Source organism: Pleurodeles waltl, chromosome 9, assembly GCF_031143425.1.
Source record: "Pleurodeles waltl isolate 20211129_DDA chromosome 9, aPleWal1.hap1.20221129, whole genome shotgun sequence".
Lineage (NCBI taxonomy): Eukaryota > Metazoa > Chordata > Amphibia > Caudata > Salamandridae > Pleurodeles > Pleurodeles waltl.
The window spans coordinates 421,733,669-421,745,925 of NC_090448.1; the positions used below are offsets into that span (position 1 = coordinate 421,733,669).

Sequence of the window (12,257 nt, forward strand, 5' to 3'; positions counted from 1 at the left end):
CTGTTCGAACCAGTGATGAAAGGACATTATCCCTGTGAATATGCTCTCACTGCTGCAGCTTTTGCAGTAAAGAAAAGCACCCCCTTTGTTATGGGGGCACCTTTGATACTTTATGGAGAACATGCAGTATTTGCTATCATTCAAAAAGCTAAGATACTCTGACTTCACAGAGAATGTCAGGATGAGATGATACTATCACTACCTTATTTGAAGATTGGGAAGTGTAATACGGTGAACCCCGTGACATTCTTTGCCCATTCACTATTAAATTATAAGGATTTTGTACATGATTGTGCAACTTAAGTTCCTAATGACCTGGTAAAGAAACAAATGATTCTATACTGGTTAGCATTGTCTATTATGTCTAGGGTTCTTCTACAATTGACCAAGATACAGGAATTAGATACACAGGTGCAGCAGTAGTTAGTGCACAACAGAATGATTCTTTCTGATACATGTCATATAGTGGAGCAGTTGACGTAACCAGTGCATTATTGTGTGCAAGCAGCAGATTTAATAGCAGCTCTTAAGCAAGGAACAGGATAAGTTATTACAATTTATTCAGATTCAGTTTATGTGACAAATACTGTATATTCCAGCATCATGAGATGGAGCAGAATCATTTTTCTTAAGTCAGATGGAAGTCCTGTTATGCATAGAAAACTCCTAGAAGCTGTAATAGAGGCTCTTGCACTACCACAGGTGGCGGCAGTTGTGAAGTATGAAGCACATAGCAGTGAACAGGATTTTGTTTCTCAGGGTAATGCACTAGCAGATTGGGAGGCTAAACGATGCAGCTAGGCGCACCCCCCCCTGCTTGTGCCAGCAACATCACAGCATGTCCCAGTCTTGGTACCTCAGACTGCCTCACCCCCTGAGTCTGAATCTAATTCCATCACAGACAATGAGACGTCACATTTTACTGAAACAGCGTGTTTAAATCTGAGCGAATTGCAGCTCATCAACATGAAAACCATCATGGGAGGACAGAGGATGTACCCAGTCAGGGAATTACCTAATATATAGACACTATCTGCAGATAAACCAGTGATGCCACAGGCCTTACATATAATAGCTCCTGATCAGTTGCATTTACCAGCTCATACTTCAAGAGATCACTTGTTTATGCAAATACAAGTCTGGTTTGTTCCTAATATGTACAACATACTTGCTATGTACCTTCAGAACTGCATTGTCTGCCAGCAGTTTTCTCCTAATCCCACACTGAAAGTAATCAGTTCCACTATTCCATGACCACAAGGTCTTTTAAAGCTCTTAACATGGACTCTGTGGACATGATTGATAGGTGCAACAATAGGTATTTTATAGTTGTGGTCTGCCCTTTTTCCTGATGGATTGAAGCAGGACCATGTAATGCTAAATCAGCAGCTACCTTTGTAATTTGCGAAGTAATTCTACAATGGAGAATTCCAGAGGAAATAAGATCTGACAATGGCACCCATTTTGTCAACGCAATATTTATTCATATTACAACACTGTTAGGGATAAAGAATAAGTTATCCTCCGAGTATCATCCTCAAAGCAATAGCACTTAAGTGGGCTTCTGAAGCACAAGATCAGCAAGCTATGTGGTACAAGGCATAAGTAAGGTCTGTATTGCCTAACTTTGGTACTCTTTTCCCTTAGGAATACACCTAGTTCTGATCATCACGTAATGCCCCATCAGACAGTGACAGGAAGATTTATGAATATGCAAGTCCCTGCCTCCAGAAGTAGTGTGCAGGAGGAAAGTTCTGCAGAAATGTTAAACAATGAAATGCATGTGTATCTCTCTGAATTAGCAAAAGTAGCAAAGTTTATTTCAAAGCAAGTGACTAAGGAAAAGAGAAGCACACCAACGTTGAGGTCGACCTCCCAGTTGTGCACATAGGAGACAGCCTTTGTGAGGATTTGTTTTTCGAAAAAGGAAAGAGGCACGCTTTGTAGGCCCTAACACAGTGACCATGGTGACCCTTACCACCCTCAAGGTGGATGGCAGAGGGGGTAATGTTACAGGAAATGTAGAATACGTAGACTAAAATATAGAACAACAGTAGATATTGGCAGAAAATGTCACGATGTATGAAAACAAAGAACATTGCAGGCCCAAATCCATATCTGACCAGAATAAGGTGAATAGTTCACTCAAGTGCACACTGAAAAAGGTAACTTAAACAGACTGCAGTTAAAAGCCAACCTGTGTTTAGCAAACATGCAGAAATGTATGACCCAAAGCACCCAGGCTCACTGGCACGTACTTCATGTTTCCAAAAAGACTGTAAACTTGATTAGACAATAAATGCAGGATATCTAACCAGCCCAGACTACACAGAGTTCTTAGGGTTACAATGATAAGGTACACATGGAATTAAAATTGCATTTGCTGTAGGAATGCATGTATTCAAGAGTGGAGAGTGGGTAGTTTGTCAATTATTGTTAAAGCCACAAGTAAAGAATGTATAGATTAGTTTAGAGTTAAGGCGTTACGGGGTCATAGATGTTCTAATGTTTTTCTGTTTCAATCTATGACTGGCTAGTCGATTATTATTTACTGTTTTGTATTAAAGTATTGTGTGGTTTTGTATACAAGAGGCTGTCTGTGCCACAGCAATTTGAGACTGCCTGCCTATGTGAGGAGGGTCGAGCTCCTGTTACAACAGTAAAGGGCTGTCTTTTCATTGCAAATGAAGAGTTTGTTGTATTCCAGTTCACCTAGAAATGTACTGAAAATAAAAACAATTATAGTTAGGAAACAGAATAAAAAAACCTTAGAAATTCATTGAAAACCAAAGGTTACAAGGACAGGAGTTATTTCAAGTAAATATAACTTGTGCTCTGAGGTACCCTTAACCCGCGCCCTTGCCGTGCACAGCTAATTACCCCAGAAATTACATCACTCATAACATCTTGTATGACATAATTTATAATATCACTAACATTTGCAGTACAATTACTGAAGAGAAAACTGTGCATGACGAGGGCATGAGTTATAGTTACTTGAAATAACTAACTATAACAGCTGAATTTCTATGGTTTTGTGCGTGTAAAATCTGAACCTAAGTAGAACATCCCTGTAACTTTTGTTTTTTTGTGTGAATATATACATATTTTTTCACTGCAAAAACTACGAGTTACAGAGATGTTATAGTTAGGTTTACATTTTACTCACAAAAAAACATAGAAATTCAGCAGTTATAGTTATATTTATGTTAAGAAATTATAGCTCGTGGCCTAAAGTTACTTAACAGCACACATTATCCTTCAGAAAAGTATACCTGGTGAACTTCTATGGTTTTGCATGGGTAAAATGTGAACCTCACTATAACGTCCCTGTAAACCTTTTTTTTTTTTTTCAGTGAATGTTTATGTTTTTTAATGTAAAAGAATGTATAATTACTGTATCTTAATACAACCACCACCGAACACAGCCTTTGACCCCTTATGTGTGTTTTTATTTTTGTTTTCTCCCCCAGGGGCCAGTCAAGAAACAAAAAAAAGGGCGGCCACAACTTTTCTTTCAGGTTGTGGCCAGCAAATCAGGGCCTTGCTTTTGACTGGATTCCATGAATCCTCCACAGGTGTCCACCGATCCCCCACAGGTAGATTCACATTCCTCAGTATCTATTTTTTTCCTTCAATAACTCAGAAAGTACTAAGCAGATGAACACCAAATTACAAAAAAGGTGGGGTCATGGCCAAGGCAAGATGGCCGGCAGGACGTGCTCCTAGTGAGCTCCCGCCATCCTGGCGACTCCTTAACTGATCCTGGGGTGCCCTTGACATTGGCTCCCCCCAGAAACGTAAACTGAAGCCTTGGGGGTCACAGGCTGCTGCTACCCGCTGAAATCAGCCTGTTCCCAGCAGGACGGCGCGGGCTGAAGACGCTGGGCCGCGGTGACAGCCTCTCACGGCGGCTGGGTCCGGAAAGGGGATCCCTCGCCCCTGTGAAATTTTCGATTGCCGGCTGGGAGCTTGTTGTGGTCTCCTGGGGTCCCAGTTTAGGGGCTGAACAGCAGGAACCTGAACAGGCTGGCCTGGCCGGGTCTGTGCAGAGCCTGGAGGTGATGTGGCCCGTGCCCCCGACAGAGAGGGGCACTGGGGCCCATGAGTGAGACTCGGAGACGGCGGCTGCAGGTTTGGAGCTGTACCTGCTCAGGGGCTCGTTGCTGACCCCTGTGCGGAGGGGGGGGCCTCGGATATTGCTTGGGCTTTCCTGGACACATTGCGGATGCTGGCGAATGGGACCTGGGCTCGTGCGGTGGATAGCAGCTGGTGACTGTTTAGGTACAGCCTGGTGCTGAGTGGCCCCTATGGGCCAACAGAGCAGCTGAGGCGAAATTTGAGAGAGCGCCTGATTGCGAGTGAACAAGTTGGAGCTCAGTTTGAGGGAGGGCCCCCCCGGACTCGCTAAGGACAAAGGTGATATTAGGCCACCTGCCTGGGGCCTGGTGGTGGGCCCCTGGAACTGAGGGTGCTGGACCTGTGGAGATGCCTCTGTGGGTGCTTAACTTTCCTGGTCTGGACTGCCTAACTGGTGCCAGGGTGTTTTGGCACCGTGAGACTGCGGAGGTGACACTCAGGCCTTGGATCCAGTGATCTGTTGGTGTCTTTTTGCCACCCCGGGCTTAAACCCAGAAGATACGGACTACTTCCACGGCTGCCTAGGGATGGGCGGACATCGGCGGACCGATGTATCACAGGGAAATACTACGGAACAATATACCACTCCGGTGCCCCTGCCGCAGCGCACTGACCGGCAGAGGGGGGCTGAAGATGGCCAGAGTGGGAGGACGATCGCTGAAGAACCATCGCAAGCAGAGATTCTTGCTGCTATTCAGGGCTCGAGAGTGGCTCTTGAAGGCAAGATAGAAACAGTGGCGGTAGAGGTGAACCTCCTCAGGGCGGATCTCAGAAAGGTATCCGACAAGGTCAAGGTGGCGGGGGCTCTATCGTGGAGCTACAGACGGAGGTGGGGGTTTTGCATAAGCAGATGGTGCAGGCTACCTCCATGATCGGAAGACTGGAGGCACGAATGGAGGATGCTGAAGGCCATTTTCGGCAGAACAATATAAGACTGTTGGGATTCCAGGAACGTGCAGAGGGGTCGGCGGCCAAAACATTTGTGGAAAATTGGATCAAGGAAATGCTGCAACCGGTGGGCCTCTCCGGAGTGTTTGTGGTGGGGAGGGCTCATAGGGTGCTTGTGGCGCCTCTGCGACCTGGTGCACCCCCGAGGGATATCATCACCCGTCTCCTAAACTACAGAGATAGGGACTGTGTTCTACGGGCGGCCAGTGACTCGGACAAGGCTGTGTTTGAGAACAGGAAAATTTCCATTTATCCTGATTATACCAACAAGGTACAGAACTCACGGAAGAGATTCCCCGAAGTAAAGGCGAAGCTCCGGGCCATGAATGTTAGATACATGCTTCTATACCCTGCGCGCTTAAAGGTACTCTCTGGAGGCAGATCCCATTTCTTCGAGCAACCAGAGGAGGTTTGGGGATGGCTAGAGATGTGGGATAAGGTCGCACCGGGCAGTTCGGCAGAGACTGGCGGAATGGCTCATCGGGCCTCTAGGGCGGAAGGCCCTGACTGGAGGATCAGTGGAGGTGGCCTATCGGAGGCCACTGTTGCTGGGGGGGGGTGGGTGCGGTGGAGGACCCTGCCCTCAGGATTGAGATACAACAGGATGGGACGATGGCTGTGGTGCCTGCTGGGTCGGTGGATGGCTCTGGCGGAAGGCCGGAGCCGGACTTCCTCCTTGTTTGCCTCCACCCAGGTCTGACTTTATTTCTGACACTTGGAGCTGCCTGTCATACCCTCTATCGGGGTGCCTGGGTCCGCGTGGGAGCGGTCTGCTTCTGGAAGGTGGTGCTGTTTGATGGTGAACCAGGCCCTGAAGGGGCACTGTCGTCACATGGGTGAGGTTGGACATTGCAGGGGGCAACGCTAATATGTAGTAATGATGGTTCACGTGTGGGCAATACTACATGGATGCCGGGTGGGGGGGGTGATCACTCCACGCTTGTGGTAGGTCTTTGAATGGGTGAGTGGGGATTAGGCAGTTGTCCTGGCAGCATTTACAGTCTGGATCTGCAGTATGGTGGTTAGTTTCAGTTGTTATACTGTATTGTCTTGGGGGGGTTGAATGTTTGAGGGGTTTGATCGGCACAGTTCGTCAATGTTTGATGTTGGTTTTACAGTGCAGGTATTATGGCGAGACATGCATGAAGTACCTTCTTTACTGCCCCAAGGGAGGATGGACGCCAGGGGGAGGCATGAGAGTGGGGGGGTTGGCAATTCAGTACCAATATGGGTTGCCAGATTAACATGTTGACGTGGAATGTCAGAGGGTTGAAGAGCTTCACCAAACGATATAGGGTACACTCCTTCTTAAAGAGGCAGAAGGTGCACATAGCCTGTCTCCAGGAGACACACATGACGGAGGAGGAGGTGCAAAAGCTTTCTAAGAAATGGCGGGGTCAAATGTTTTCTTCCTCCTTCATCTCTTACGCGAGGGGTGTGACAGTTTGGGTGGCTCCAGGGGTTCCTTTTACCCACACATATAGTGAGGCTGATGTTGAGGGGAGATATCTTCTAATTTAGGGCATGCTGGATGGCTCACCCATCATTATTCTTAACACTTATGCACCCAATATTGATGATCCCTCCTTTTACACCAACGTACCGGAGATCCTGGGGGAGAGTGTGGATAAGCCTATTGTTTGGGCAGGGGATTGCAACTGCATACTGAATGGGGAGCTGGATCGCCTCCTTCCGAAGCTGGGGCCCAAGCCCCTGATGGTGAGATCACTTACGGAAGTGATGAGTCAGTTAGGGTTATGGGATAGTTGGAGGGAGTTACACCCGGAGGGTAAGGAATTCACCTGTCACTCTAGAACCCATAATACTCACACTCGTTTGGATAGGTTTCTTCTGGCCGGTCTTCACGGTTCTCAGGTATTGGAGATCTCACATATGGGTCGGTTTCTGTCTGATTATGCACCTGTCTTGATGCAACTACAATGGGGGGCAGTGGGCACCAGTGCTGCGCGTAGTTGGTGCTTACAAGCAAACTTTCTTATGGATGTGGGGTGCAGAGATGGGGTGGGGGAGGCCATTACTGGTTACATGAACTTGAATTGGAATACAAGGGCTTCTAGGGGATTGGAGTGGGAGGCTATGAAGGCTGTGGTGTGGGTGGTTTGTATTGGTACGGCATGCGGGGTGCGCAGGCGAATGAAGCGTGAGCTCACGGGGTTAGAGGCGAGACTAGGGGCTCTGCAGCGGAAGCTTCCAGCAACAAGAGCAGCTGAAAGGGAGGTACTTAGATTACACAAGGAAGTTAACGATTGTTGGGATACCTTGAGTCGGGTCACCCTCAAAGCATACAGGCAGCGCCTGCATTGGGAGGGGGATAAGGCTGGCAAGCTCCTGGCGTGGATTCTGAGGAGGGAAGTGGAGTCCCCTGCTATACTACACATTCAGAATGTGGAGGGTTAGACATTTACATTTAGTGTTAAGCGTACAGATATTTTGAGTGTCTTGGTAGAGCACTTGCGGAAGGTCTCAAGGCCAGGTCTGGTACCCTCGGGTGAGGCCGTAGGGGGATTTTTTGAAGCTGATGTGTCTTCCGCAGTTGGGTGTGGAGAGTAGGGAGGCCCTGGAAGTGGCGATTACTGTTGAGGAGGTGAGCGAAGCAATGGCTGCGATGTCTATGTTTAAGTCTCCGGGTGGTGACGGGTTTCCTATCGAGTTGTAGCGGACGTTCTCTTTGTCTCTGCGGGAGAAGCTTCTGGAAGTGTTTGAGGAAGCCTGCAAGTGTGGCAGGTTGCCAGACTTGATGCAACTGGGCATAGTGTGTTTGTTGCTTAAGCCGGGGGGGGATCCTAGTGATCCTTCATCATATCGCCCGCTCACTATATTAAATAGCGATGTTAAGATCCTTTGCAAGATCCTGGCCTCTCGACTTCATGGGGTGATTCAGGGTCTGGTACACGAGGATCAGTGTGGGTTTATCCCTGGTCGCAGCACATCTTACAATCTGCGTCGTATGGCACATGTTCTACATGAGACAAAGGGTGAGAAAACTGAATTGGCGCTGGCGTCCTTGGACCTTGAGAAGGCTTTTGATACGGTTGAGTGGGGGTATCTGCTGGAGGTGTTGCGTGGTATGGGGTTTGGTCCTGGTTTCTGTGCCTGGGTGCGACTGTTATACACTGCTCCTACTGCGCAGGTTCGGGTGGAGGGGGAAACTCTCTGACTCCTGGGAGATTGGTAGGGGTACGAGGCAGGGTTGTCTGCTCTCGCCTCTCCTCTTTGCTCTTGCTGCGGAGCTGCTGGCGATATGGCTTCGGGAGGGCATGGCTGCGTGGGAGATCTGGGTGCGGCAGGTCACTCATGTGATTTCTCTATATGCAGATGATGCACTAGATTATCTCCGGGAACCTAGTGTCTCGGTTCCGATATTGTTACAGAGGATGGAGATGTTTGGGGTTGTTTCTGGCCTAAGGATCAATCGGAAAAAATCGCTCCTGTTCCCCTTGGGATCCCAGGCTGACTTACCTGAGGCTGGCCTTAGGTGGGAGATTGAGAGTTTCCGATACTTGGGCATTTGGGTCACACACACTGTGTGTGGGAAGTTAGCTCTGTATGTACTAATTCAAAGTAAGAAATAGCATGCACAGAGTCCAAGGGTTCCCCTTAGAGGTAAGACAGTGGCAAAAAGAGATAATTCTAATGCTGTATTTTGTGGTAGTGTGGTCGAGCAGTAGGCTTATCAGAGGGTAGTGTTAAGCATTTGTTGTACACACACAGGCAATAAATGAGGAATACACACTCAAAGACAATTCCAGGACAATAGGTTTTTATATAGAAAAATATATTTTCTTAGTTTATTTTAGGAACCACAGGTTCAAGATTTACAAACAATACTTTAAATGAAAGGTATTTCACTCAGGTATCTTAGGAACTTTGAATCATCACAATAGCATGTACAGTTTTGGTAAAAATGGCAATAAGCTATTTTAAAATTGGACACTGCAAAATTCAACAGTTCCTGGGGGAGGTAAGTATTTGTTAGTTTTTCAGGTAAGTAAAGCACTTACAGGGTTCAAAGTTGGGTCCAAGGTAGCCCACCGTTGGGGCTACAGGGCAACCCCAAAGTTACCACATCAGCAGCTCAGGGCCGGTCAGGTGCAGAGGTCAAAGTGGTGCCCAAAACGCATATACTTCAATGGAGATAGGGGTGCCCCGGTTCTAGTCTGCCAGCAGGTAAGTACCCGCGACTTCGGAGGGCAGACCAGGGGGTTTTGTAGGGCACCGGGGGGGATACAGGTCAGCACAGAAAGTACACCCTCAGCGGCACAGGGGTGGCCAGGTGCAGAGTGCAAACAGGTGTCGGGTTTGCACTAGGTTTCAATGGGAGACCCAGGGGTCTCTTCAGCGATGCCGGCAGGCAAGGGGGGGGGGGCTCCTTGGGGTAGCCACCACCTGGGCTAGGGAGAGGGCCACCTGGGGGTCGCTCCTGCACTGGAGGTCAGATCCTTCAGGTCCTGGGGGCTGCGGGTGCAGTGTGTTTCCCAGGAGTCGGGTTCTTTGAAGCAGGCAGTTGCGGTCAGGGGGAGCCTCTGGATTCCCTCTGCAGGCATCGCTGTGGGGGCTCATGGGGGTCAACTCTGGCTACTCACGGGCTCGCAGTCGCTGGGGAGTCCTCCCTGTAGTGTTGGTTTTCCGCAGGTCAAGCTGGGGGCGTCGGGTGCAGAGTGGAAAGTCTCACGCTTCCGGCGGGGAAACGTGTGGTCTTTAAAAGTAGCTTCTTTGTTGCAAAGTTGCAGTGTTTGTGGAACAGGGCGGCTGTCCTTGGGAGTTCTTGGTCCTTTTAGATGCAGGGTAGTCCTCTGAGGCTTCAGAGGTCGCTGGACCATGGGGGATGCATCGCTGTTGCAGTTTTTCTTGAAGTGGGGAGACAGGCCGGTAGGGCTGGGGCCAAAGCAGTTGGTGTCTCCGTCCTCTCTGCAGGGCTTCAGGTCAGCATTCCTTCTTCGTCTTCAGGTTGCAGGAATCTCTCTTGCTTGGTTCTGGGGGCCCCTAAATACTCAATTTAGGGGTGTGTTTAGGTCTGGGAGGTTAGTAGCCAATGGCTACTAGCCCTGAGGGTGGCTACACCCTCTTTATGCCTCCTCCCTGAGGGGAGGGGGGCACATCCCTAATCCTATTGGGGGAATCCTCCATCTGCAAGATGGAGGATTTCTAAATGTCAGAGTCACCTCAGCTCAGGACACCTTAGGGGTTGTCCTGACTGGCCAGTGACTCCTTGTTTTTCTCATTATCTCCTCCGGCCTTGCCGCCAAAAGGGGGGCCGTGGCCAGAGGGGGAGGGCATCTCCACTAGCTGGGATGCACTCTGGCGCTGTAACAAAGGGGGTGAGCCTTTGAGGCTCACTGCCAGGTGTTACAGTTCCTGCAGGGGGAGGTGAGAAGCACCTCCACCCAGTACAGGCTTTGTTACTAGCCACAGAGTGACAAAGGCACTCTCCCCATGTGGCCAGTAACATGTCTGGTGTGTGGCAGGCTGGCAAAACTAGTGAGCCCACACTGGTATGTTTTCAGGGAGCATCTCTAAGATGCCCTCTGGGTGTATTTCACAATAAAATGTACACTGGCATCAGTGTGCATTTATTGTGCTGAGAAGTTTGATACCAAACTTCTCAGTTTTCAGTGTAGCCATTATGGTGCTGTGGAGTTCGTGTATGACAGACTCCCAGACCATATACTCTTATGGCTACCCTGCACTTACAATGTCTAAGGTTTTGCTTAGACACTGTAGGGGCATAGTGCTCATGTACCTATGTCCTCACCTGTGGTATAGTGCACCCTGCCTTAGGGCTGTAAGACCTGCTAGAGGGGTGACTTATCTATGCCATAGGCAGTGTGAGGTTGGCATGGCACCATGAGGGGAGTGCCATGTCGACTTAGTCATTTTCTCCCCACCAGCACACACAAGCTGGCAAGCAGTGTGTCTGTGCTGAGTGAGGGGTCCCCAGGGTGGCATAAGACATGCTGCAGCCCTTAGAGACCTTCCCTGGCATCAGGGCCCTTGGTACCAGGGGTACCAATTACAAGGGACTTACCTGGATGCCAGGGTGTGCCAATTGTGGAGACAAAGGTACAGTTTTAGGGAAAGAACACTGGTGCTGGGGCCTGGTTAGCAGGCCTCAGCACACTTTCAAATCATAACTTGGCATAAGCAAAGGCAAAAAGTCAGGGGGTAACCATGCCAAGGAGGCATTTCCTTACACTGTGGCTGCACACAATACACATAATGTTGAGTGGGTGGTTGCTGGTCTGGAGCGCTTGGTCTCTTTTTGGAATAGATTACTTCTTTCTGTTATGGATAGAGCTACGGTGGCAAAGATGGTCTTCCTGCCACGGTGCCTATACTTGGTTCAGAATTCCATGTATCCATTGACTGCTCGGTTCTTCCGTAGGCTGGAGAGCCTTTTAATTTCTTTGGTGTGGGCTGGACGGCATAGTAGGGTGGCTCTATCGGTCCGTCAGAGGGATCTTGAGGAAGGAGGACTAGCGATTACCAATCTCAGGCATTATTATTATGCAGCACACCTGCAATTCACTGCTAAATGGATAACAGATACCGATAATTGGGAGAAGAGACTGTTTACTGGAGTGTTGGACAGGCAGGCATTGGCGTATCTTTTGATGGTGGGGGTAGGTCTACCATTGTTGCTCCCTATTTGGCGAGGTCCACTGCAGGGATCTGGGAGCAGGCAGTTATACGTCTTGTCACCCTTCCAACTTGTCCCCACCTTGCAACTAGAATTAATAAACCCTCCCTGATATTATATCCGTTCCCAACCATAGGTACCTTCTCTTGTCGTCCTTCCTTGTCTACTTACTGTCCTCCCTATCCTAGTCCCAAGAACTTCACCACCATATGCTGTAATTCAACTAACAGTACTTGTTCCTCAAAGAATCCCCCTCTTACCTGTCCTTTACAACTGAACATCAAATCCCATCTGTCTTCCACATATTCTTCTTTCTGCTTGTCACGGCACCTATTTAACAACAAAAAAAGGTCAGCCTATTCAAACAGACACATTCCTTTCCTGTGCTCTTGGTCTACAATCTGTATAGAAGAAAGGGGGGTAGGAACCAGTGAGAAAAATAAATATTAATCCTCCAAGTACAAAATCACTGAATTTCTCACATATCTCCTGCTACAATTTGAGCTCCATC

The 12,257-nt window shown here is 48.5% G+C and overlaps 1 long non-coding RNA gene across 1 annotated transcript in view; it reads right to left on the bottom strand.

Moving 5' to 3' along the window:
• Positions 1-12,257, bottom strand: part of LOC138258639 (uncharacterized) — a 71,587-nt gene that overhangs the window by 43,948 nt on the left and 15,382 nt on the right. The window contains exon 2 of the long non-coding RNA XR_011198472.1: positions 12,007-12,076. This is a non-coding gene — a long non-coding RNA (uncharacterized lncRNA). The remainder of the gene's footprint in view (positions 1-12,006; positions 12,077-12,257) is intronic.